The sequence below is a fragment of the Falco rusticolus genome, chromosome W, assembly GCF_015220075.1.
Source record: "Falco rusticolus isolate bFalRus1 chromosome W, bFalRus1.pri, whole genome shotgun sequence".
NCBI lineage: Eukaryota > Metazoa > Chordata > Aves > Falconiformes > Falconidae > Falco > Falco rusticolus.
The window spans coordinates 730,359-755,294 of NC_051209.1; the positions used below are offsets into that span (position 1 = coordinate 730,359).

Consider the following 24,936-nt stretch of genomic DNA (forward strand, 5'->3'; position numbering starts at 1 on the left):
GCCCGCCCCTAGTTTCTCTTCTGTACTTATCTGTTCCCACCTGCAACATTCTTTTCCCACCGCGATCTTCCTGTTATTGTGTAACAAGAACAGCCAAGGATAGTGTATTTTTGCTTTACTTCAGATAAGCTGAGAGCGATGTGCATTTTTGTCCAGCCAGCTGGACTATGTCTATGTGAACTTTTTCAGCTAGCCAGTTATCCACAATTCCCCCGTTTTTATTTTGGGTGACATAGGCTTGGTTGACCATTTTCAATAACAGCGTTTTAACACAGGAAAATACACAGCCAACTTATAAAATCTCAGTTCAGAAGTATAATTCCTGAAATACTTGAAAAATAAAGTTAGCTTGAAGCTTTAATTTAGATGCTCTTTCTGTTCCAGTGATATAAAAAGTTTAAAAAATTCAAAGGTAATTTTAAAGTTCTGAACATGGACTAATGCAAGCTCAAAACCCAAAAAGAAACCAAACTGATGTTTGACTAGGAATTGTTGGGGCTCTTGCTGTATTGAATGATTATACTGAACTCTGAAGCAAGTGGAAAAATACTGAAGAAATAAGACGAGGTTACGGCCAGAACAGTGGGATGAAGAAAAAGGAGCAAATTGCAGATGTTTGCTCAAAACCAAGGCCAACGGGACGTGATAAGAGGAGCTGGGAAACCGCAGAAAGGAGCCTACATGCCAGAACAAGCAGAAAACAGAAATCTTCCCAGTAAACAATTGTTAACCAATCATATTATTATACGCTTGTAAAATAGCCAACCACATTATTGCACGCTTATAGAATGCCTTATAAAAGTCTACCTGGTTTGTACAATAAACGGATCAGATCTTGAACTCTGTGAGTATTTGAATCTGACTCCCGCTCGCCCGAAATGCCCGCAGCATCTGGTGACCCCCGACGTGATCCGATGAGGGTCGACAGGATCGGTTAAAAGGTCAGGAGGATTCATTAAGGATCGTGTTACGAGCTGCGGAGCCGGCGAGGATCCTGCTGCCAGCGGAGTGAGAGCTGGGCGCCCGAAGAAAGGCGGAACGTGCACGGCTGACCGGTGAGTCAGGGAATTTAAGCAGGATGGGAATCACTGCATCAGTGGTGGAAAAAGCAATCGTAGACAGTTTGATGAAACTGGCAGAAAAAACTGAAACGCCAGTCTCACGGCAGGCAGTAGTTGATCTGCTATGTTGGAGTCGCCGCCGTGGTTACCTTGCTTCTACGCAAGATGTATATAATAATGAAACATGGAAGAAAGTAGGAGAGGACTTATGGGAATCTGTGCAAGTTGGGACTAAGGGGGTAAAGACTTTGGCTCGCACGTATCGAGCTGTACGGGGTATGGTCGCGCAATTACCACCCTGGTGTCCTGAAAAGGAACAAGCGGCGAGCGGCGGCGTGCGGCCCGGCAGGCCCCGTCCCGGCCGCGGTTTCTCTCCGAGGCTGCACCCCCCCCCTCCACCCCCCCCGCTCCGATCGGCGCCATGGCAATGCAAGCGGCCAAGCGAGCTAACATCTGGCTGCCCCCAGAGGTCAATCGGATCCTTTATATTCGGAACCTGCCGTATAAAATCACAGCGGAGGAAATGTATGATATTTTTGGGAAATACGGACCTATTCGACAAATCAGAGTTGGAAACTCTCCTGAAACAAGAGGAACAGCTTAAGCTTCTCAAGGAAAAATACGGACTTGATTACAACCCCCCCCCCCAAAAAAAAAAAAAAAAAAAAAAAAACGAAAAAAAAAAATAAAAAAAAAAAATATAAAAAAAAAAAAAAAAAAAAAAAAAAAAAAAAAAAAAAACAAAAAAACAAAAAAAAATAAACAAAAAAGAAAAAAAAAGAGAGAAAGAAAAAAAAAAGAAAAAAAAAAGAAAGAAAAAAGAAAAAAAAAAGAGAAAGAAAAAAAAAAGAAAGAAAAAAAAAAAAAGGAAAAAAAAGTGCTTCAGATGTCACCTACAAGAAATGCGTTTCTGCTTTGAACTAGCTTTTGAGCCTTTGGGAGTAAACTATACGGCTATAAATCAATCATATTGGGGTTGGTTAGATAAGAAGTATAATGACACGAATTTTGGCTTTAGTGATAACTGTACCTGGTGGAATACTACACTTGTTAAAAATATGTACAGTTGATTTACCGTTTAAATGTATCAATTTATTTACCTCAACAAGAATTGAGGGTGGTTGAGGGATTTATTGAAACAAGGTCTGTCTATATTGTTGTTTGTTATTCTTTTGTTACTTTTAGTGCCTTGCCTTTTACAATGTTTTCAGAGCTGTGTGGAACGCAGTATTAATGCTGTATTTAAAAAGAAAGGGGGAGGTGTTGGGGCTCTTGCTGTATTGAATGATTATACTGAACTCTGAAGCAAGTGGAAAAATACTGAAGAAATAAGACGAGGTTACGGCCAGAACAGTGGGATGAAGAAAAAGGAGCAAATTGCAGATGTTTGCTCAAAACCAAGGCCAACGGGACGTGATAAGAGGAGCTGGGAAACCGCAGAAAGGAGCCTACGTGCCAGAACAAGCAGAAACAGAAATCTTCCCAGTAAACAATTGTTAACCAATCATATTATTATACGCTTGTAAAATAGCCAACCACATTATTGCACGCTTATAGAATGCCTTATAAAAGTCTACCTGGTTTGTACAATAAACGGATCAGATCTTGAACTCTGTGAGTATTTGAATCTGACTCCCGCTCGCCCGAAATGCCCGCAGCAAGGAATATTTGCAAATATTTTAGTGGAAAATCCCTGACCATTAACAATTTTCTGTCCGAATAACAACTGCCCTTATGCAACCAACCAGTCCATACATTTTCTGAAGAATGCCTCATTGATATCAAAGAATTAACAAAGGGGAAAAAATAGTTCTAAGCTATATACATTCATAAGTGTTTTTTTCAATAGTTACATACAGATTTACACACTAAGCCATAATGGCTTGTAGGTGATACACACAAGAAGAGTACGTTGCTTATCTGTCTGAATGTCTATGCTAAATTTGACAACTGTGCCACAAGCCAAGCCTACATGGGTGCTGTGTGTTATGCACGTTCCTTAACAAACAGAAGTATAATAGACAAATTCCCAAGATCTAGTCCCCAACCTAATTATATTATTTTGTAGCCAATTAAGGAAAATAACGCAAATGTGCATATCTACATGTGCACACACCTTTTAGTTCAGAACCGATCTGTGATAAAAGGCCTTAGCCTTATGGCATCATCGAATCTTAACGAGTACAGTAATTAAAAATGCAGTCTTACTGTAAGTGCGATTTATGCTGACATTCCCTCAAATGCTACACGTGGGTATTTCTCACTCAACTGCCTCAAGTTAAAATAGTAGTATTTGTTAATATGTATTAAAAAATCATTAATTCTCTACAATAGCAGTTGACTTCCATAACACTATGTAAGCAAAAGAGGCTTAAGATGGGTTTTCTGAATACTAACAATTTATTTTAGACTGTCTAAACTCAGGTCTTGAAAGATTTCACTGTGCCAGACGTAGAAACACTGTTGCACTCCAGTTGTGATATCCCTTTTCCCAAGTTGTCACATGCACATCTCGCTCAAGCAACAGTATTGTTAAAGTTTCTCTCTGCTACATAAAAGCATATTGCACTTGTAGATATAAAAGACAGCACCCTTACTTAGATTATTACCTTATTACCTCATAACTCTTAGTATACCTTGTATCTCTGATTTCATCACTTCAAAAATTCACCAGAAGCAGATAAAACCACAGCCTCAGACTAAACTACACCTTAACTGCTGATTCAAATAAAGGCATTCTCTTCAGATATGCCTAATGCTTACAAATAATTTTGGCTGGTTTTGATCAAAAAACTATTATTACAATAATGATCAAAAATAATAATCCCGTTTGCAAAATGCCTTTAAGCCAGCCTCCTAGTCCCAACCAATTTCCACATTCAGAATACAGCATAAATACAGAATAAATTATCTCCGTCAAGGCAAAAAGGCTTCTCTTTAAGCACAGAGATGTTTGCTAGTTCAAGGCAGAAACCCATTTCTTGTAGGGGACATCTGAAGCACCTTTTTTTTTTTTTGGTGGGTTTGTAATCAATTCCGTATTTTTCCTTGAGAAGCTTAAGCTGTTCCTCTTGTTTCAGGAGTGTCTCCAACTCTGATTTGTCGAATAGGTCCGTATTTCCCAAACATATCATACATTTCCTCCGCTGTGATTTCATACGGCAGGTTCCGAATATAAAGGGTCCGATTGACCTCTGGGGGCAGCTGGATGTCAGCTCGCTTGGCCGCTTGCATCGCCATGGCGCCGATCGGAGGGGGGGGATGGTGCCGCCTCGGAGAGAAACCGCGGCCGGGAAGGGGCCTGCTGGGCTGCGCGCCGCCGCTCGCCGCTGCCGCGGGGGACCCGGATGCTATCCCATACGCTAATAACCCGGGTAATGCCTTTTTACAATCTATGTCCCGAACGCTCCGCTTTTCTAAAAAGCATATGAGCGAATCGTACGTCGCTTGTCTCTCCATACCTTCGTCAGCGCTGTTGCAGCCTTTGCGAGACTTCAGCGACGCGTGGCCGGCGGGACCCTCTGTAGGTGCTCCCGGGCGCGGGGACTGTGCCCTTCCGCCTCCTGCGCTGCTTTCAGGACCGGTACCCGAATCTCCGTCGAACCGTGGCTCGCAGGTTCAGCCCTCTCTAGGGTCCCTGTTCGGGCGCCATTTGTCGCGACGGAGGGAAGACACAGTCGCTCAATATGAGTGATCAGCAGACTTCCTTTATTGTCCCTTACAGTCACCTTTTATGCCTTGTTATAATTAGCTCATACATATTACAAAAGTTAAGCTCATTATTGGTTAGTTGCCTAAATACCAAGCCCGCCCCTAGTTTCTCTTCTGTACTTATCTGTTCCCACCTGCAACATTCTTTTCCCACCGCGATCTTCCTGTTATTGTGTAACAAGAACAGCCAGGGATAGTGTATTTTTGCTTTACTTCAGATAAGCTGAGAGCGATGTGCATTTTTGTCCAGCCAGCTGGACTATGTCTATGTGACCCTTTTCAGCTAGCCAGTTATCCACATATATAAGCGTGGGTTTTGGACTAATAAAGGGTCTTCTGGTCAAATTCAGGAGTCCGTGCCTCAATCTCCTCAATAGAGGTAGAAGGATTTAAGGCTGAGGCCTTATTTCCATGTCAGATGGACATGTTGAAAATCCCAGACTCCAGATTCCCTCTGGGTTTGTGTCACTGTTTCATTTTTCATCTGTCCAGGATGCACCGTGTGTTGTCACCAGGGTCCTGGGCTCTGCAGGGACAGGTACCAAACACAGGGAGCCCGGCACTGTAATTGCTTTCTCATGTTAACGAAGGAATGAGTTGGGAAACCCTACCTCTTGGGTCCCTAACGTAAGTGACAGGTTTACACTCTTATTCCTTCAGTACCAGTTTCATCAGCATTCCCCAGCCAAAAATTCACAAGGATCCTAATTTTGGCTTCAGCTGCTGTTGAAACAGAACAAGGTCTTACAAAAAAGAATAGTCAGGATGAGTTTGGTACAATGCTCTGGGGTGATGCTCTGTTTGTGTTGAGAAAGGAATGTACTCTGAATAATTAGAAAAGATAAGGTGGGCACCTGAAGGAGATAAGGAGACCATCAAGTCAGAAAATCGTTGAACAAAGAAAATGGAAAGGTCTATTCCACCTAGATCCCACCTATTATGAATGGAATGACTGGGTGTCCAAATCAAATGAACATGTATGTAAAGATGTTGTAACCTCTCACGAAAACTGTATAAAATACCTGACTTTTCAGTGAAAACTTGGGAGCTAGTTTGTCCGGTGCGAATCGGCTAGCTCCCCAACGTTGCACAAAATAAATACCTTTGCTGCTTAAAGACAAAATTCGTCTCTGAGCAGTTATTCTGTGCCATTTTGGCATCACTGTAACCAAAATCAACCTGCTTTTCCCAGGGCAACCTCTTTAGCACCTTTTCTGTATTTTCTCTATGACTTCAATACTGTTACAACTTCTAGGCTGACACAAACACCAAGAGAGAATTTGATATGGAGGTTTTTCCCTAGAGAATAATGTTAGGGACAACAGGAGCAATTTTTGTCTATGCAGAGGATTTCTTGTGGCTTAGTGAAAGGCAAGCAGCAGAAAGACCCTCACCTAAAAACAGCAAAGCAACACTGCAGTAGCCATGTGGTTTCACCGCCTGTTGCAACTATTTTTATCACCACTTTATGCTTCATTGACCAATGAATTTTTTTTTTCAGCTTTGCACTTTTATATATATTATCTATACACACACACACACGGCTATTATTTTTATCTTTGTCATTACATAGTGCTGCTTTTTCTGCCATTTAGACATGAACCTCATTTGAACCCTAAAGCCCCATTTGTGACACACAAAAATACTGTCATTTACATTCTGTGCCAAAGTATTATATAAAAAGCATCAAACAGGAGGAGAGGCAGGAAGCTGGGAGTAAAGATATATAGTCAGTAAAGTATATAACTTCTGGCATATTAATGCTTAAACCTAACATAATTATTCTCATCCTTTTATTTGATTAACTTCTAATGGTTCCTCTTGGTGTTAAAGGTCCCAGTCTGATCATTTGATTTTAGTGTCTGCTATGATTACCGATAATGTTCTTTGCAAGACAATTTAATGATAACCGCATAATGGCCTATATGAAGAAAGCTGCAGGGTTTCAATGCTTTTGAGTAATATAAAATACATTAGACTAACACAAGCTATCAACATGACAGGGAATGTTTGATTTACACCAAGGACTACATTATATAGAGTCATGGAATTATTTTTTTTTGCCCTTCTTCCTTTTTTTTTTTTCTTTTTTGCAACCATTTACAATAAATGACAGAACAGTTGGACAATCTGCAACTTTCTGAGAGCAATAAAATGTAGCACAAAGTTAGAAGTGACATGGACCAGGCCCAAAGAGCTGCATTGAAGCATCCTGCCAGGCTGCTCTCCCTGTCACCGGCAGAGACTCCTCCATATCTTTTAAAACCAAACACCAAACTTAGGCAAAGTTTCCAACCTCCCTTATTTTTTCTGGATAAATGGGTGTTTGGTGTTTCCAGGCAGCTTTTTCACTGTATTTAAAATCGCTGAACAACAAACAACTCACCCTGATATTTATCGACAGGTCTTTCCCTCCATTCCCCAGACTCAATGTAAAAAGAAATTTGATTTCAGCCCAGCCAGCCTGCCATTCACATCCATGTTTGCCTTCACACCACCGTATTTTCACAGCTAAATATTGCACTGAGTTGGGTGGTTCAAGCTTAGCAAACCCTCCTTCCCTTGAAATTAAGCAATCGCTCAAGGTTCTGGCAAAACGCAGCATAATTTATGGTGTGCACGTAGGAGAGAAAATTTCCTGTCAAAAAAAGGTTAGCAGTGGACATATTACATTTGCTGTTCTTTTTTTTCCAGGATAATGGCATTTGGACAAAAGTAGGCCCGTCCTGTTTTTAGTGCTTTATACCCCATTAGTATTATTGTAAGTCTCTGGACTCACATGTTAAAGCACTTAATCAAAGGCAATGGGTTGAAAATCATGTCCCAGCACTTCTCATATTTGATTCGTTCCTCCCAGACAGAAAAAAGTAAAAACCACATTACTAGCATCAAAACAGCACATGCATTATCTGCTAAGCAGTTGAGAAACTATCATTGGGTTTTATCCCTTTGGGTACTAGGACGGACAGGAATTTTCCCCACTCATCCATTCAGACACCCGAGACTGCTATTTTTCATTTTTCACCGTCTGACAGACAATTCTTTCATTTTCCATAGATCTCTATTTTAAAGACACCTTAATGTCACTTATTTTAATTGCAGGCTGCAGGCATCAAGCCTAAAAAAAAAAAAAAAAAAAAAAAAAAGAAAAGAAAGAAAAGCTTTAGAAAGACAATATTTGAAGTAGTGGTACTTTTATGAAGATCCTCCAAGGATTTTCTCTGAGACAAACCTAATAATGGGAGAGGAATGTATCTTAAGGGAGAATTAATTTATACATTTAATTACTTGGGATCCACTCCACTTCTCGACGATGCATTTGTATTCTCCACAAGCGCCCTGGTTACAGCAGCTCATCAGCCCTGATGGGGATTCAAGGGAGCTGGAAAACGGGTGTCTGGGGCAAGTGTTCCAGGATCCATCCAGGTGCATCTGGCTGCAGCTCAGAGAGTGGCTGGTGGGTTTTTTCCTCCCTTTCTCCAAAGACAAGTGTGGTGTCTGGTGAATTTACGACCTGCAGTGGCATCATGCAGCCTGAGCACAAAGCAGGGCGATGAAGCAGTGCAGGAGGGAGGCAGCTGCACGTGACCAGCCAAGCGAGGTGGGGTGGATGCACAGTGTGGGCAGCAAACCTCTGCAGATTCCAGGGAACTTGGAGGTGGTGGCAATTATGGCGCCTTTCCTACTATTCTCAGATCATTAATTTGATTTCATTTAGGCGTTGTTCAACCAGAAGGGCTGAAACCTGCCCAGATGCTCTGCAGAAGCCAAGTGAACGTTGGGCTTGTTGGGGCTGTCACCGCTGACTTTGGGTGAAGCGATTGTGATTTGTAGTGGGGAAAAAATTAGACTGTACCTAGGGAAAAGGAGTAAGAAATAATCCAGAATAATCCACAAAAGCTATGGATGCTCCCAGACCCGTGGCTGACACAGAACAATTTTTAAGTTTGAGGGCCAAAATAACTCAATAATACCTCTGCACTTTCTTTTCTGGAAAGTCCCAGCCCCACAGTTGGTTTTGCAGAGTAATCTCTTCCACGAAGAGTAAAAATCCTTGGGCAGGAGCTTTGCTTTTAGGTGTGTTGTGATTCCTGTCCATCTCCAATCACGTTTTGGTTTGTAAATAAAATATAAACGACTACAGTGCATTGGTGAAATCTCCTGGTTTGATTTGTACGGGCCCATACTCTATTCTTGTTATCATATATAAGAAGAAGAAAAATGAACATGTAAAAATTGAACCCTTTCATTTTCCTCCTCAGTGAACTCCTTCGTGGCTCACTCTGCAGGATCTTGTTCTATGCCAATGAAACTCGAAGCACAGAGAGGAAACTTGATAGTTTATTTAGGATATTTAACAGTTACAGGGGTTTCTTTTGCTTTTTTTGTCAATACCAAAAGGAATGCAACGACCTCATGACCAGATAAAAGAAAAAATATTTTCCTGGATATTTAAAGCTCCCCCCTCCCTGTCACGGTCCACTCAGTGGACTCGTGATGGTTCATTTACCATGATCTTGAAGCGCAAAAAATCAAGGCAACCACGCCAAGGGGTTATGCTTCGATCAAACTGCACAACTTTATTGTTTGCCCATAAAGCGGCGTGCGATAGGTAGAATGACAGGAAGTAAAGAAAAGGTAAAGTCAAAAGAAAAGGAAAGAGGATTATAGCTACCACCATGGGTCATGGCAAGCAGGCTGGTTTAGGGCATGTTTCATCCCCTTGAAGAGGATGTCTAAGGTGAAGGGAGGAACAGGTCTCCAAGAGGGTGAGGTTTCCTCTCTTCACACACCGGAGGAGGAATCTAAATAACCACATTTTCTGACATAGAGGTGGATAAGGCTAGATGAAGACTCCCCTATGGATAATAGAAGATCACCTTCCTATAATATTTTTCATTCACCTTCTCTCTGTAACCACCCCTTACCCTTTCTAAGGTTTCTGCAGTTAACTTCAAGATGAATGTTGAGAAATTGGTTCACTGGAAGGTTCCCAAGATGGTCAGCCCAAGGCACACGGCTGCAAGCAGGGCTTGGGCAAATGAGCTTATTTGGTCCAGCAAAGAGGAATTTAAAGGGGAAATCAAACTGAAGATTAAGGCTACTTGAAAGGTTATTACAAACTGTTGTTGGAAATGATGAATGGGGAAACAAGTTGCACCTGGGGAAGTTTTGGGTCAAACAGTAGGAAAATGGTGAAGCCTTGGGCAGTAGTGCCCAAACTGTTGGATGTATCCCACTTTGACAAGTTGAGCTGGTCTCCAAGCATCCTCAAACTTCCCATGCCTCAGATGAGGACATCCAGGTTTCTCTTCTCCCATGATGGCTAAGCACCCTCTGGAGATACAGAGACAACTGAGCAACCCTCTGCACAGCCTGGATGGTTATTCAGACATGAGATCATTAAGAGATTCCCTACACATATCCTAATTAAAAACTCTGCAATGCAAATAGCAAGATAAAGGGATTTCTGACAATAAGCAGGATGAAGTGCCACTTGAGCACTAATTAAATATGATGGCAGTTAATCAACATGGAGTGTCTTACAACACTTTGGTAATGACAATGGTGGATTGACCTTAAAGGCTTTGGGAAAGGTTTTTCAGGATTCCCTTCAAATGTATCAATAAAGTTGTTGAAAGTAGGTAGCACTCAATAACAATTATTAAATTTTTTTATAGGATTTATAGCAGGGTTCATCAGGTCTTCAGGTCGTAGGTGCATTTGAAGGCTCAGCAACATCCAGAAAATTGGCTTCTTTGTTCATCCTGTGGATATGACTCCTCGTTTACCTTTGCTCATCCTGAAAGGTGGAGGATGATTTGCTGGTTACGCATTAAAAGCTGATCTTCAAAAAGCTCCAATACTATCCAGAAGGGAAACTGGACGTCAGGATGGTCCCAGTGCTTGCAGCACAGTACAGAGATGAGGCTTCCTTGTGAATTTCTTATTGCAAAATGATGCTGAAAGGGGTCTTATGTCTGAAAGAGGAATCAGCAATCGGGGGCGAGGGCACAGTGGGAATTTGCCATGAAGCTCCCTTGATTTACAGATGCAAAATGAGATAAAACATGTGAGTGCTCAGGTTAAAATCTGTATGGAGCAACTGATGGTGTCAGTATTTATATTGCAGCTTCATCAATCAATAACCTTAACAATAGGCAATTAATCAATACCTTTAACAACCCTGGCAGAGGATGACATTTCTGGTAAATCTGAATGTTATGCTGTAGATCCATGCCTTAAATACTCATCCTTCCGTAACAGCTGAAGAATTTGACTGAACCCTGGGAGGTGCTGAGTGCCTGCAGTTTTCAGGAGGTGACTGCACTGTCTGAAATATTTTCCTGCTAGTACACATATATATGTGGTTTTTATATGGGTAAATATAATGTAAACAGATTTTGTGACTGTGGTGACCTCTTCCTGGTGCTGTCCTGCCAAGTGTCCTGTTGGCACCGGACTTCAGAGAGATTATCTCTGATCAGCAGAGTTGCCTTTCTCCACTGTAACTCTATATAGAGAGTCTATATTGAGTTTATTTCACAAATAGCTCTGTAGATGTTTCCCTGCTGGAATACAACCATTTCAGCATCTTTAAGGAGGAAAGCAGCTGTCCCCAGGCTGTTCTCAGCACTGCTAAGTGCTTGTTGCTAATTCAGAAAACAACCCACAGCATCAACTGGCAACAGCATCCCTGATTAATCTAAGTTCTTTATCAAGATGCTCTGTACTGTGTGAAAATCTTACTGAACAGTCTTGTACACAACATAAGCCCATTAAAATGATGGTCTGATTCTCTAAAGGTTTGGCTATATGGCTTCCCATAAAAAGTTTCATAAACCACCCACAATCAGCCGCCTTAATCCTCAATTCCTAAAAGCATATTGTGCACAGAATGACACGCTGAAAAATGAGAGGAGTTCTCTGGGCACAGCACCAGAACTCGACGACTAATTGTGGAAATAAATAACAACGTCTCCTAGAGGCCCAGTGTTTGGGTTGTTTGTTTGTTTATCCTCCCTACCAGCAAGATTTCTCCATGGGTGGAATATGGAAGTATGAAATGAAGCAAACAAACCAACCCACTCTCTACTGCATAACTTTGATTAAATGCAATACGTTGTGTGTGCATTTTTTGTTTGTTTGTTGGTTGTTTTTTTTCTCTGGGAGGGTCATCAGGAAATAGAAAAATCAGACTGTTTGAAATTGAAATTTTCTCTTCTACAGCCATCCAACAGCAGCCAGCAGCTTGATTTCTCTGCATAAATATGAGACCCAAGGGTGACAGAGCATGGCAAACCATGCATGGCTGACAAGGAGACATTCTGCAATTCTAGTTGATGTTAAATCCTCTTCTGTTCAATTCCCAGACCCTGTTTTAGCCCCAGCTAGCTGCTGAACGGCTGTCCTGATGAAGCCTGCTGGTGCTCTGATACTTATTTTCCACAGATTTGCCAAGTCTTTTGGCTTTTCTATGAGTGTCAGGAATAACTTTCAGTGCCATCTCTAAGCGCCAGGTGGAGCATGGTGTACCTGCCCGGGATCTGCCAGGACAATCCCACCACCCACCGCAGGGGCTGCGGGGGCACAGACCTCCCGTGGGGATGGGCAGACTTCCCGATGCTTCCTGGTGGATCCTTCACACTCCATGTGCTCTCCAGACCTCAGGAACTCATTGCTGCTTCTTAGCCTAGGTGAATCCAAGCTGCAGAGGTGAGTCCAGAGGACCCCAGTGAAAAGCCGTCTCTTTCCACTCCACTGGGAAAATGGGATCTGGATGTAAAAGTTCTTGCATATCAAGCACCACTGTTAGGATTATCTATTTTAATGTTTTAATTGGGTTTTATATAAAAGTATGGGTCTGGACACAGCTTAAAATTATATCGTACACTCAGCAACTACATGCATCTTTCTCTTTGGGTGTATCCCCTCACTTTGATGGTAGCAGCAGGAAGTGTAGAGAGTCCTGAGTGCCATCAGGTCACCTTCTGGTTTGATCCACCAGTGTTTAACTGGATAAAGGCTGCTGGGAAGCGTGCAGCAGGCCAGGCAGCAGCAGGCAAAGCTGATGTTTTCTGAAGCCTCTTTGCTTAGGGGTAATGTGGCAGAAAACCAAGACTTTGGCTGAAGGCATCCATTTTACTACTAGCCACCAACTGTACTCTCAGAGACCATAGATGAGAAGGGAAAATTTTAATTTTGGACATCAAGGGTTGTCACTGTTAATAAAAGCCAACTTGCCCAGCAGCAACAATCAGCTAACAAGTAGCATGTGTCTTGGGAAAGAGCAATAATTTTAGACACACCAGATCAGCTACTGACTGTTGAAGTGTTCTTTTGTGTCAGTAGGATCAGTCAGCAGATTTTTCCTTTTTTACATCTATTTTATGTGTATAAACAGAGGGTCTGACATTACACAAGCGGTGGAGAGAGCGTGGCGAGATCCAGTTTGCAGTTACTTCAAACGTTGCTAGTTATTGACTTTTGAAGTGGCAATTTTCAGAAGATGTGCCCAAGGCTTATCTGGCAGCATTAAGAAACCCAGTTAGTTCTGTATTTTCTCTCTGCCCGTGGACATTAATGGGTGCTCAGGGAAGAAGTCCAGAGTTCCTTCCTTTGGCATCTCCTTCAAGCTTCTGGCAAGGAGCTGTCAAGTGACTGCTGGAGTTGAGAGTGCATCTGGACTACTGATACAGGAACCACAGAAGTACTTTCCCTCCATTAATTTATTTACTCTCTCTTTACACCCATTTGAACTTCTAGCCTCCAAAATATCCTGGGGCAACAAGTTCAGAAATTTAATTAAATTCTTTGTGAAAACTACTTAACCCAATACTGTTGGAGCTCAGGAGCTATGACAATTAAAGACCATAAAATTTTCAGAAGAATATAATAAACAGCTCTCGAGCTTTCCACTGTAGCTTTCAAAGCTTTCTCTATCCTTGAGAAATAGGGAGTGAAAGTTGTGACTGCAGTCACGACTTACCCAGGTGGCATAGGAAATTAGCAGTAAAGCAGAAGCACGGCTCCAGATCCTGGTTCTATCCTGCATCCGAGCATCCTTCATCAGGGTGCAGTCTGAAAGGCTTACTGCTTTTTATATCTGTGCCTCCCACACTGCGAAGTCACACAGCATCTTCATAACTTCACCTCTGAGTACACCCAAGAAAACTTCCATTAATAAGGGCAGCCCGATTCCTATGACAAATTTTGAGTTTGACCTACCAGGTTTCACCAGAAAAGAGAAATAATAAAAAAATAATTAAACCACTCAAATTTTCCATTTAAACAAATCCCTCATAGAGTCCAAACATCAGTGTAAAGCAGATCTTGGGAACTATATGTCATTTCCATCTTAGTTCCAAGTACTAGAACCTTGTTCTGCATGGAAGAGAATATCATGAATAGGCCAGGTTACATTAGTGAGTGGGTCCCATCTGTCCCTTGTCACAACTCAATTTGATTCCATTCATTCTCTTTTGCCTCTTTCACTTTGAAGCAGATTTTTGAGAATCTCACAACAGGCACCAGGGCAACTGCTTAGTATTCAAAATTGCTATTAAGAACCCACGGAGATTTCTCCCAAACAATGGGACTGACCACTTTCTCCAGATAACATTTCATCAGGCTCTTTAGAACCCCAAAATAGAAGGCAAAGACATTTCAAACAGTTATTTAGTGAGGTTAAAATATCTGTACAGCTTGCATCTGGCCAATGTCAATGGGATTGTAAGGGCTTCTTTGAGCTTTTACTTGTTCTTTCCTTGTGACAATAGTAAGAGGGTATAGATATAGAGGGAGCTATTCTGTCTTTGTTTACATTTTAAATAGGCTATAGAAATGCTGCTCTGTAGAATTTGATTAAAATTTAACTGAATAAAAAGCTCCTTCCATTTTTACTCATGCAGACTGGCACTGCACATCATATAATTGAGGTATCATTTATGTAATACTCTATCCGTAATATGCATATTCAGAAATGTTGATTAAAAATCAGCTTTTCACTGACACATTTTTAAGTTCCAGCATCAGCTCCCCTTTTTAGGACCATGCCAAGTAACACTGGCTCCATTTCCCTGTATGCTACCACCAGGAGGTAACATCACAAGTTGATTCTTAACATAGAGATCATGAATTGCAAAGACCAAGAATGAAGCCATGCTCCTACTGACATCCATGGCAAAATCCCCACAGGTTTCAAGTAATCCAATATTTCTCCATAAATGCATCACTTCGGTACTCACAGTCCACGCTGCTCAGTGGCTTCGCCTAAGCCAGGGAATGAACCCTACATTGGCCAGATCTTCTTCATCGCTGCTGTAAGGAGGCACACAGTATAATTCAGCCCTGGGAGGTCCATGTACATGATGACAGCTTCTTCCCTCATGTCAAAACCTGTCGCAGGAGCCCTCCATCTGCAGCCTCACACCATACCATCTCCTGTAGAGGAATTTTTAAAGGACTGAGGACATGTTACCATTGTTCGGGTTGGACAACCCAGGCCTGTTAGTTGAAGCTGCAGAGCAACTTTAAATTGTCCTTGGAACAAGCAGGGTGAGAAAGAAAACAAGCTATGCACAAACAAGAAGCCAGGTGCAGAGCAAGTCCTGGGAACCGCGGAATCAACACACTCTCATCGGCACACTCTGATCAGGCGCCTGCAGCATGCTCACCGATCAGCGACACGGACGCCCATATGGCCAGACACTTTTATCCAATCACCTGTGTGTAAAGTTGTGTGAGCGGTCGGTTTAAGTTATAAATATGAGCTGTTTGTTTAATAAAGTGAGCACGGCATGGAGCCATATAGGTGTGATTGTTGTGACTCGGCTGACTCTCCACGGGGGACCCTCTTCATCTGGTGCCCAAACAGGGACCCATTTATTCGCTTAGATGCGGTTCGCTTCAATGCGGTTTAGCTTAAATGCTGTTCGCTTAAATGCGGAAGTCTCCGTGCATCGGACCCAAAGGGAAGTTGTCCGATTAGGGAGCTGGAGGGCAGTTGAAGGGCCAACGGTGTTTACAGATGCAGGAAGAAAGATGAAGAAGGCTGTGTGTGTTTGGCAATCCGATAATCAGTGGCAGAAACATGTGATCACTGGTGAACCACGGGACAACCTTCAAACCTTAGAACTGAAAGCAGTGTGTTGGGCATTGGGAAGATGGAACAATACACCTGTAAACATAGCATCAGACTCATTGTACGTAGTTGGTGTAGTACAGCGCATTGAAGATGCCTTGTTGAGAGAGACAAAGAATCAACATCTTGGTGAAATGTTTATACAACTGCGTAGTACTCTTCGACAGAGAAAACATGAATTTTGTATTATGCATATTAGAAGTCATCAGTAGACCATTGGTTTGGGCGAAGGTAATGCTAGAGCTGATGAAGCAGTCAGCTGTCTGGCAATAACTCCTCCAAAAAAAAGTTTGAAGAAGCTCGTAACAGCCACGAGATGTTTCATCAGAATGCAAAGTCTTTACATCGGCAGTATCAAATACCCATAGCAGATGCAAAGGGTATTGTCCGCTCCTGTCCTCAGTGTAGTCATCATGGACCTGGTTTAGGGGTGGGCACTAACCCAAAAGGTCTGAAGACACTTCAGGTTTGGCAAATGGATGTAACACATGTACCTGACTTTGGGAAGCTTAAGTATGTTCATGTCACCATTGACACCTATTCTCATTTTTTATGGGCCACTGCACAAACCGGTGAAAAGGCATTCCATGTGGAGAGACACTTAATGTCCTGTTTTGCTGTCATGGGAGTACCTGTAGAAATAAAGACAGACAATGGTCCAGCGTATAGTAGTCAACGAGTTGCTAGGTTTATGACAACTTGGGGAATTAAACACGTCAAAGGGATTCCTCATTCCCCAACGGGGCAAGCAGTTGTTGAAAGGGCAAACCATACCCTGAAGGATTATCTTCAGAGACAGAAAGTATCGCGGGACATAGATGGAACTAAACGGTTGACTAAGGTGTTGTTTACCTTAAACTATCTCTCCCTTATGGAGGATAGAGAGGGACCCCCTGTTGTTATACATCACCAAACAGTGCGAGGGAACCAAACAACTACAGTTCCTGGTCTGAATGTTCTGTATAAAAATATGGCTTCAGGTGTATGGGAAGGACCTAATCCAGTGTTATTTATCGGTAGAGGTTATTTTTGTATCTCCACAGATAAAGGACCTATATGGGTCCCTAGCAAGTTTGTGCGACCTGTATGTCAAGATCAGAAGACAGAAGAGAAGATTCAGAGCGAGCAGATGGAATAAACTGTCTATGTTGTAAGGGATGTAACCCGCGGGTAATATGCCAATGTATGCTATGTGGGGTAAAACGGTTCTGTAAGCCAAAGATTAAATGTAAACGGTGCAAAGAGTGTATGTGTTTGATTAGTAACCGGGCATGAAGCAAGAGAAAGCATACGACTAGTGTAATACCATGCTGATTGGAGACAGTACACATCATCAGAATCTGTGAAAGCACCACAGATTTGTGGGGTGGAATGTAAAAAAAAATAAAAAAAAATAATTTTGGAAACTGTGGGAGTAAACAGGTTTTAGTGGTGGACTTGGATTACGGTCTTGAATTTTTTACCCATTGGCCAAAGTATTTTTGACATCTTCCTCGGACAAACATATGGGTCACATGGGCAAATATCACGGGAATAACAGACTTGTTTAAGTCTGCAACAGGCAGACAACCCCTTTAGAACTTGTTTAATTGGTATTCCCCTGCAAGAGAATGAAATAAATTTTGATGTTTTTTGGAATGTTAAAACAGTGGATCTGACTTCCAATCAGAATGGTACATGTATGAGTCCAAATGGGCAATTTGTTTGGCCTTCTATGCGTAATGCAGCGTGGCAGAAGACGGTTACTGAGAATTTAAATCAGCCACATCATTTACCTTTGCAGGAGTTAGACCTATTGGCTAGCGTTGTACCTGTTGAATATGTTAATGTAACTGCAACTGATATGGCAGACTGTACCCACATGTCAGCACCACTTCAACCCGTGAATGGCACTGGAGTAATTTGGTTTGGTGACCCGTGGTAGTTATTGCTAACACGTCAAGGTGAACGGGGGTTTTATACATGGTTTCAAAATCTAACCGGTTCACCTATTTGGGGTGAATTGAAAACTGGGGGTTTCCATATAGATGTATCAGGGGGTTATCAGTTGCCACCGGGAGTCTTTTTGATATGTGGGGACAGAACGTGGCCAGGGATTCCTTTGTATCCTGTCAGTGGACCATGTTATTTAGGGCGTTTGACTTTGCTCCACATATGAAAGACTTATTGAAAATGACTCAACAATCTCATAGATCACGGAGGGCACTGCGCACCTTTGATGAAACGTGTAATGACCGAGTCGATCTACATTCCGTAACAGCAAATGTCCTAGCCTCCATATTTATGCCAGGGGCAATGGCAGCATTAAATGCTAAGAATATCCGAAGGTTAGCGTGCTGGGGAGAGAAACAATTTAATCTTACGTCACAGATTTTAAGTTCGCTATTGCTTGATGTAGATAGTGTTAGGCATGCTACGTTACAAAATAGAGCTGCAATAGATTTTTTGCTATTAGCACATGGACACGGTTGTGAGGATTTGAAGGGATGTGTTGTATGAATCTTTCCGATCATTCCATATCGATGCACAAGAAGTTGTCACAACTGCAGGGAAACATGAAGCATATTCTTGCTGATGATAATCCCTTCGATGAATGGTTGAGAGTATTGGGGATAACAGGTTGGTTAAAGACGTTATTGATGGAAGGAATACGCTTTGTTATAATCATTGTAATGTTTTTAATTTTTAGCTGTTTATTTTCTTGTTTGAAGAAAGGTTTAACATCTATTGTGAAACAGACCTGGCTTGTGCAAAAAAAAAAAGGGGGATATGTAGAGGGATTTTTAAAGGACCAAGGACATATGTTACCATTGTCCGGGTTGGACAACCCAGGCCTGTTAGTTGAAGCTGCAGAGCAACTTTAAATTTTCCTTGGAACAAACAGTGGGAGAAAGAAGACAAGCTATGCACAAACAAGAAGCCAGGTGCAGAGCAAGCCCTGGGAACCGCGGAATCAACACACTCTCATCGGCACACTCTGATCAGGCGCCTGCAGCATGCTCACCAATTAGCGACACGGACGCCTGCGTGGCCAGTAACTTTTATCCAATCACCTGTGTGTAGAGTCGTGTGAGCGGTCGGTTTAAGTTATAAATATGACCTGTTTGTTTAATAAAGTGAGCACGGCATGTAGCCATATTGGTGTGATTGTTGTGACTTGGCTGACTCTCCACGGGGGACCCTCTTCAATCTCCCACTACCGTTTGGGGCTCTCTGAACTGCTCGAGGACTTCTTCCTTGTCCACATGCACTGGTACAATGGCCTGGCATTACCCCACCATATTTTCAACACCTAATTGAGGATCTCCAGCAAGGAGCTGAGTGACACCATGATTCCTCAGCTGGCCGTGGACAAAGATGGGTCCATCCCCTGGTTTCCTCCAGCCCAGCCAAAGTCTAAGATACCTTTGGAGGAGCCTGTGTTTAAACTAAGGACAAAGGGACTCTGCTCTCCGACTGATTCCTGGACACTGCAAAGGGTAAAGCTAAGTGGGTTGATGTCCTCAGCCCTTGTACATCTCCAGCAGCAATGACTACAGCCCCCAGTTTCATGTTATCTCAGGTAGGGAAACTCTTGTAGCTGTTGTTGCCAGTTCTTTGAAGATCTGGGTTGTGCTTGATTCACCATTTGAATTTCTCTTCCCATCAACTCAGCAAAGTGACTTAGAAATCCCTGGAAAAGTTCATGTGGAACAAGATAATTTGTCCAGATAGTCCATGGGGCACATGGGAACGTAGGGGCTGCAGCATTCCCTGCCAGGGTTTGGGGCTACTTTAGTTACATCTGGATTTTATCCTGCAAGGTGGGATTGTGCACCCCAGGAAGGAAAAGTCGAGTCTATCCTTTTGCCAGTTCTCTGGCTGGATTTGATCCCCGTGAAGTTTGCTGCTCTCTTTATTGCTGTTAATGGGAGGTCGCTTCTAGTGATCTGCTTGGTCTCTTGCTTAAAAATGTAATTGGTATGAAACTCTGAGGAACACAGAGGAGAAAAAGCCCAGCTGCCATGGCTACTAGATGCGAATGCAGGCAATACAAGAAGAAAAGGATTGGTATTAAAGACTCATGATTTCATGAGGAATGAATGGCAGCTGTGTTCATGTCCAGCACACAATATCTGGGAAATGTGGTTTGTTTTCCTTTAATCATACTTGTTCCTCTACTGAAAAGCTACCCACAGACCTGCAAGGGTCCCTGGGATACCTGGGATTTAAAAAGGAAAGAAGGCACAACCAGCTCGAAAATGATGTGAAACCAAGTGGGAGATTGTCCCGTGATTACTCAGGAACCCGTAGGATGGCATATGTCTGACTTGATATCACTGACTCATTAACCCCAGTCAAAAGCACATTCCAAGTTTCAACTACCCACAGACCTCCATGGTGTACACTTAATTTTAAAACAATTAAAACAGCTGGTTGGGAAGTTGAACAGCAATAGAGGGCATAGAAGCTTCAAGATCATTATTTATTTTTAAAGAACTTCTCAGTCCTGTCAGAGGGAAGTTCTGCCTGCAACAGACTGGGCTGTTGTGATAAAAAGGAGAACATATGGGAAGCCGGTATTTTATGGTTTAACAGCTTTGCCCTGTGGAAGAGGCCCCATCCACTAGATCCAAGGAATAATAATAATAAATACCCAGTGAGGCTTGCCTTGTTCTGTGGACCGCAGGGATGGATTTACGATACGGAAGGTGGTCCATATCACTCGTAACCCTCTTCCCATCCCTAATGGCTTTGTTGTCTGAGGTGAGTGCTCCCCCAGTTAGTCCTACAGAAAAGGCAAACCTCTGGGCAGTACCTGCTGACCCACACTGCCACTGTCCTGTCTTGGCATCTCCCCAACGAACTCCCTGCCCAGGCTCAAGTGGGCATCCAGCCTTGCATATGCTGCATGCAGTCTGCCATCTGATGTATCATTTGGTTCCTGTAGGGAACCTGCCAGCATGAAGTAAGGCCAGACCTGCTAAGTGCACCTCCTGCTCTTGTCACTGAGGGGAAAAGCTGAAGGCAAAACCCACTCACTAGCTCTTTATGGGGATGCTATCACCCATTCTTCTTGATCATTTCAAACCTCTTCTATGTAACTTCCCAGAGCTTCAGCAAAGTGGCTTCCAGCAGGGAATCTACCTTGAGCTCGCTTTCATGTAGCCAAGGTGTCCATCTGCACTGCCGACTTCCAGGCACTAGGGGTCACAAATTACCTCCTTTGCTAAGTTAGCAAAGCTCTTCACAGCCCTATCTGCTTGCTTGCTGGAGAAAATAAGGCACAAAGCTGATGTGGGTTTCCCTAAGTCAGTAGTAGGACAGAGCAAGTTACAATGCAGCTTTTGAGGCCAAAAGCACGGTTCTGGCTTGCAAAGCATCATCTCGTATCATGGCTATTTTGCCCCCTGAAATTTCCCTACTGTATATTTATAGCTTTATAGATGAACCCTGCCCTGAGCTTTATTTCCTTCTTCCAGATTTAACCTTTTTTTATTAAGACCATTTAGCACTGATCTATGTATCAACCCTATAATACTCTGCTGACACAAAAAAAGTTGATGCATCAAGTTGAAGTGCTGGAGTCACCATTTTCCAGTGGCTTTTTGAAATGATAAAAAGCAACACTTATCATTTGCCATCCAATCCAGCAGTGCAATAAGCAAAAAGCCGAGTAAACTGCTTTTCCCCTGCACAAAGCAGTAATTTGTGTGGCACAGTCAGACTGACTCGGGCTGCGCGGGGAATGAAGATCAAAGGGGAAATTCACCTGCCTGTCTTGTTTGCTATTGATCTGAATCGCAGCCACTTTATCAGTAGCACTTTGCCATCACCCCTCAGAGATCAGAGTCTCCTATATCTTCCCAGCTCTTTTATTTATAGAACCATTTAATAAATACATTTTCTTTCCCTGGTCTCCTTTTTGTGTGTGTGTGTGTTCTGTTTTGTTTGACCAGCCGAAACAAAGGGTTGCCCTCGGTGTCAAGGAAAAAGAAGGGTATATGGCCCCAATTCAGCAAAGCATGTAAATACGTGCTCAGTTTTGAACAGGGCAACAAACACATGCCCTTCCTCTTAGAGGCATGTAAATATGCGCGGGGTTTCAAAATTCAGCTGCGTGACAGCGAAGCAAATGCCACAGGGGGAAGAAACTGGTCAGCTGAATATTTGTTTTCTGTCTTTGCTTCCTCCCTCCTCCTCAACTTCATTACCGCTAATTACTGGGGTGACTGGGGCAAAGCAAACAACTGCCTGATGAAAGCAAAGGAACCAAAGAACTCCAGCACATTTTTGCATTACCCTTTGAATGGTAAAAGGGACGGAGAAGACTGTAAAAACAGAGAGGGAAAATTAAATCCCCAACCATGCAGCTAAGAAATGAATAAGTGACTCTCCTCTTCACGCTGCCAGTGTTACACAACCTGCCTGCATTGGATTGAGACCTACGTGATCCTCTTCTAATTGAAATCACTTTACCTTGACCTCCAACAGTAAACTGAAAGCTTGTTGCTCTTGCTGCCAGCAAAGCATCAGCAGTAGGTTGTAGGAAATCCCAGCTGGGGACTTGAGCTGCATTCACATGGCATTAATCTCGCATGAAGTGGCACGAAGTCAGGAGGTACCAGCAAGTCTGTAAAACAGCTGCTGTGCCCGTCTGATGCTGCTGGCTGTGTGTCTGCCCAGGTTGATACCTCCCTGGATGCTGTCTTGTCTCTCTTTCCTACGTGAAGTTATAGAAATACAGCAAATAGGGCTGGAAGGAACCCTAGGAAGTCATTTAATACATGCCCTTGACCCAAGGTGAGATGAGCTAGACCTAAACCATGCCTGTGAGGTATTTGTTAACCAGTGGTGGAGATCCATTGGTTCTCTGGACAGCCTGCTCCGGGGCTTTGATAATCTTTTCAGTGGAGGTCCTTTCACCCCTCAGAGAGTCTGGGGTTGACATGGGCATCTGATCTGTTCTGCTGGATTCGCATGTGCGGTTCTGAATAAGATTCTCAGGGTTTTCTGAGGAGTTTTTATGGGCTAGCTGAAGGTAGAGATGGGAGTGCCCTTCCCTTCCCAGCTGGGATTGTGTGCCAAGTTTGACAGACATTTAAAGAAGGGTTTGTTCCAACCAAGAAGCCATGGGAGGAAGAGAAGGGGAATTTACCATTCCCTGAGGAAGTTTAGTCCTCCTTTCCTAACTGGGATTATCTTCAAGCATTTGTTTTTATGAAGCAAGAATAACTTACAACAAATATAGGTGAGTATTTAATGAAACTGCCCTTCCTAAACATGGGATTTACTTTGAGAAAAGCGAGTGGTATTTGCTGGCTTTGTGGAGAACAAGCGCATTTCGAAGCAGCAAGGTCAGCTCTATAAAATGAAAGCACAACAAATGTAAGGAAAGCTCCGCAGTATTTTACTCACAGTTTAAAGTTCCTGGTGCTGCAGTATAAGAGCTTGGAGGCTAATTGTCGGGGAAGAAAAAAACCTTTTTTTTTCCCCGCTGGTTAGTTGCTTGGGTTATGCCTGGAGGATCTGCCGTAGTATATTGGACCAAATGGTCCAGTTTGAAGGTCAGGGAGGAAATGGCCCATGGCCAGAGGAGTGGGAGCCTTGTTGGGGTGTCACTCCAGTCCTCACCTCCACATAGCGACACAACGCAGAGCTGCTCTGTCCGTTCTGCAAAGGAGAGCAGTTTCCAGGCACCGCATTAGTCTGCAAGGCTTGTACTCCAGGTGAAGCAGGAAAAGAAGGGAAGAAAGCAGATTATGAGATGGATGAGCTGGAACTGGTTTCGCAGAAGATTAAGTTAAGAGTTGAGGTCCATAGAAGTCAGTGGAGAAATTTCCGGTGGGTTTTTGACGATGCCCTAGAGCAGGTGTAGGCTTATCAGAACTGACAAACCTTTGCGGTTTCCCCTGTCCTAATTACTTCATAGGGCATTATACTAATACGTGAGCATCAGATCTGGGGTTTTTTTACATCTAAACTTGTGAAAACAGTGCAGCATTAGGAGTGTGGTAATAAACGAAAAACGTTAACATGCAATTCCCTTATGCTTTTGAAAAATTACTTCATAAATGCAAAGTAAAATATTTCATTTTATATTATCTGACAATTACATATTAAGAATTTCTTTTTATGTTTAAAAACATATGCAATATGGGCAGACAGGCTCCAAAATGTAATTGCTTGCTTTCTATAAGAATAAGATGTCGTTTTCTCCAAACTAAACTCTGAAAAGAGATAGGGGAAGCAAATTGTTGTATGCATTAAATTTTGAAACATCTAATAGCATTCCTCAATTAAACTATATAAATGAAAAAAGATTACTTTACAGCTCTATCATATCCACTGAATAAAACCTCTGTTGAGGCAAATTGGCAGTGGCAGGTACCAAATGCATTTGCCTTAATGAGACTGGACAACCTAATAGAGGTCATTGGTAATTGTTATTATATACAATATTGCACTGTTAAAAAAAAACCCTTAAGCTACACACATTGCTCAAGGCATCTGAGTTTCATTGCTGCAAAGGAAGGCTTTTATCTTCCTATGTAAAGCAATATTATTGTTGTTTTTCATCATGAATTACAGGCTACTCTCTAAAGATGCTATAGCAAAAAGGAAAATAGTTTTAGTCACCATTGCTATCTGGTGAAAGACTTTCTGGAGGAAATAGGAAGCCAACCTGGAACATTTTTCATCAATTTCAGTGGGAGCTGGGTTGGGCTTGTAATTATATGTCCTTGCCCAAATCCTGTGGATCCGCTGGAAAGAGTCCCCTAGCCTGAGCTGTCCCAGGACCAAGCTCTGTCGGGGTTTTTTGATGCTCAGCCACTGCTCAGCCTCAGCTGAAGGACCAGAATTTATCCTTGCGACAATGTTGATTCTCTGCCACTTGATAAAAATGACAGGTCTTAAGATTTAATTTGTTGGAAGGAAGAATTAACTCTTGTTGACTCCTTGGCCTGCTGTGCTATTAAAATGAGGTCTTGTAGAGAGGGTTCGCATCAGGATGTTGTAGTTCTGTTCCCAAGATCCTCC

At 42.6% G+C, this 24,936-nt stretch overlaps 1 long non-coding RNA gene across 1 annotated transcript; it reads left to right on the forward strand.

Annotated features, from left to right (window-relative positions):
• Nucleotides 1–821: 821 nt before the first annotated feature.
• On the forward strand, nt 822–23,049 carry LOC119140789. The gene is made up of 3 exons (XR_005101715.1): nt 822–1,055; nt 16,578–16,583; nt 23,035–23,049. It is a non-coding gene; the product is annotated as an uncharacterized LOC119140789 (long non-coding RNA).
• Nucleotides 23,050–24,936: the final 1,887 nt, after the last annotated feature.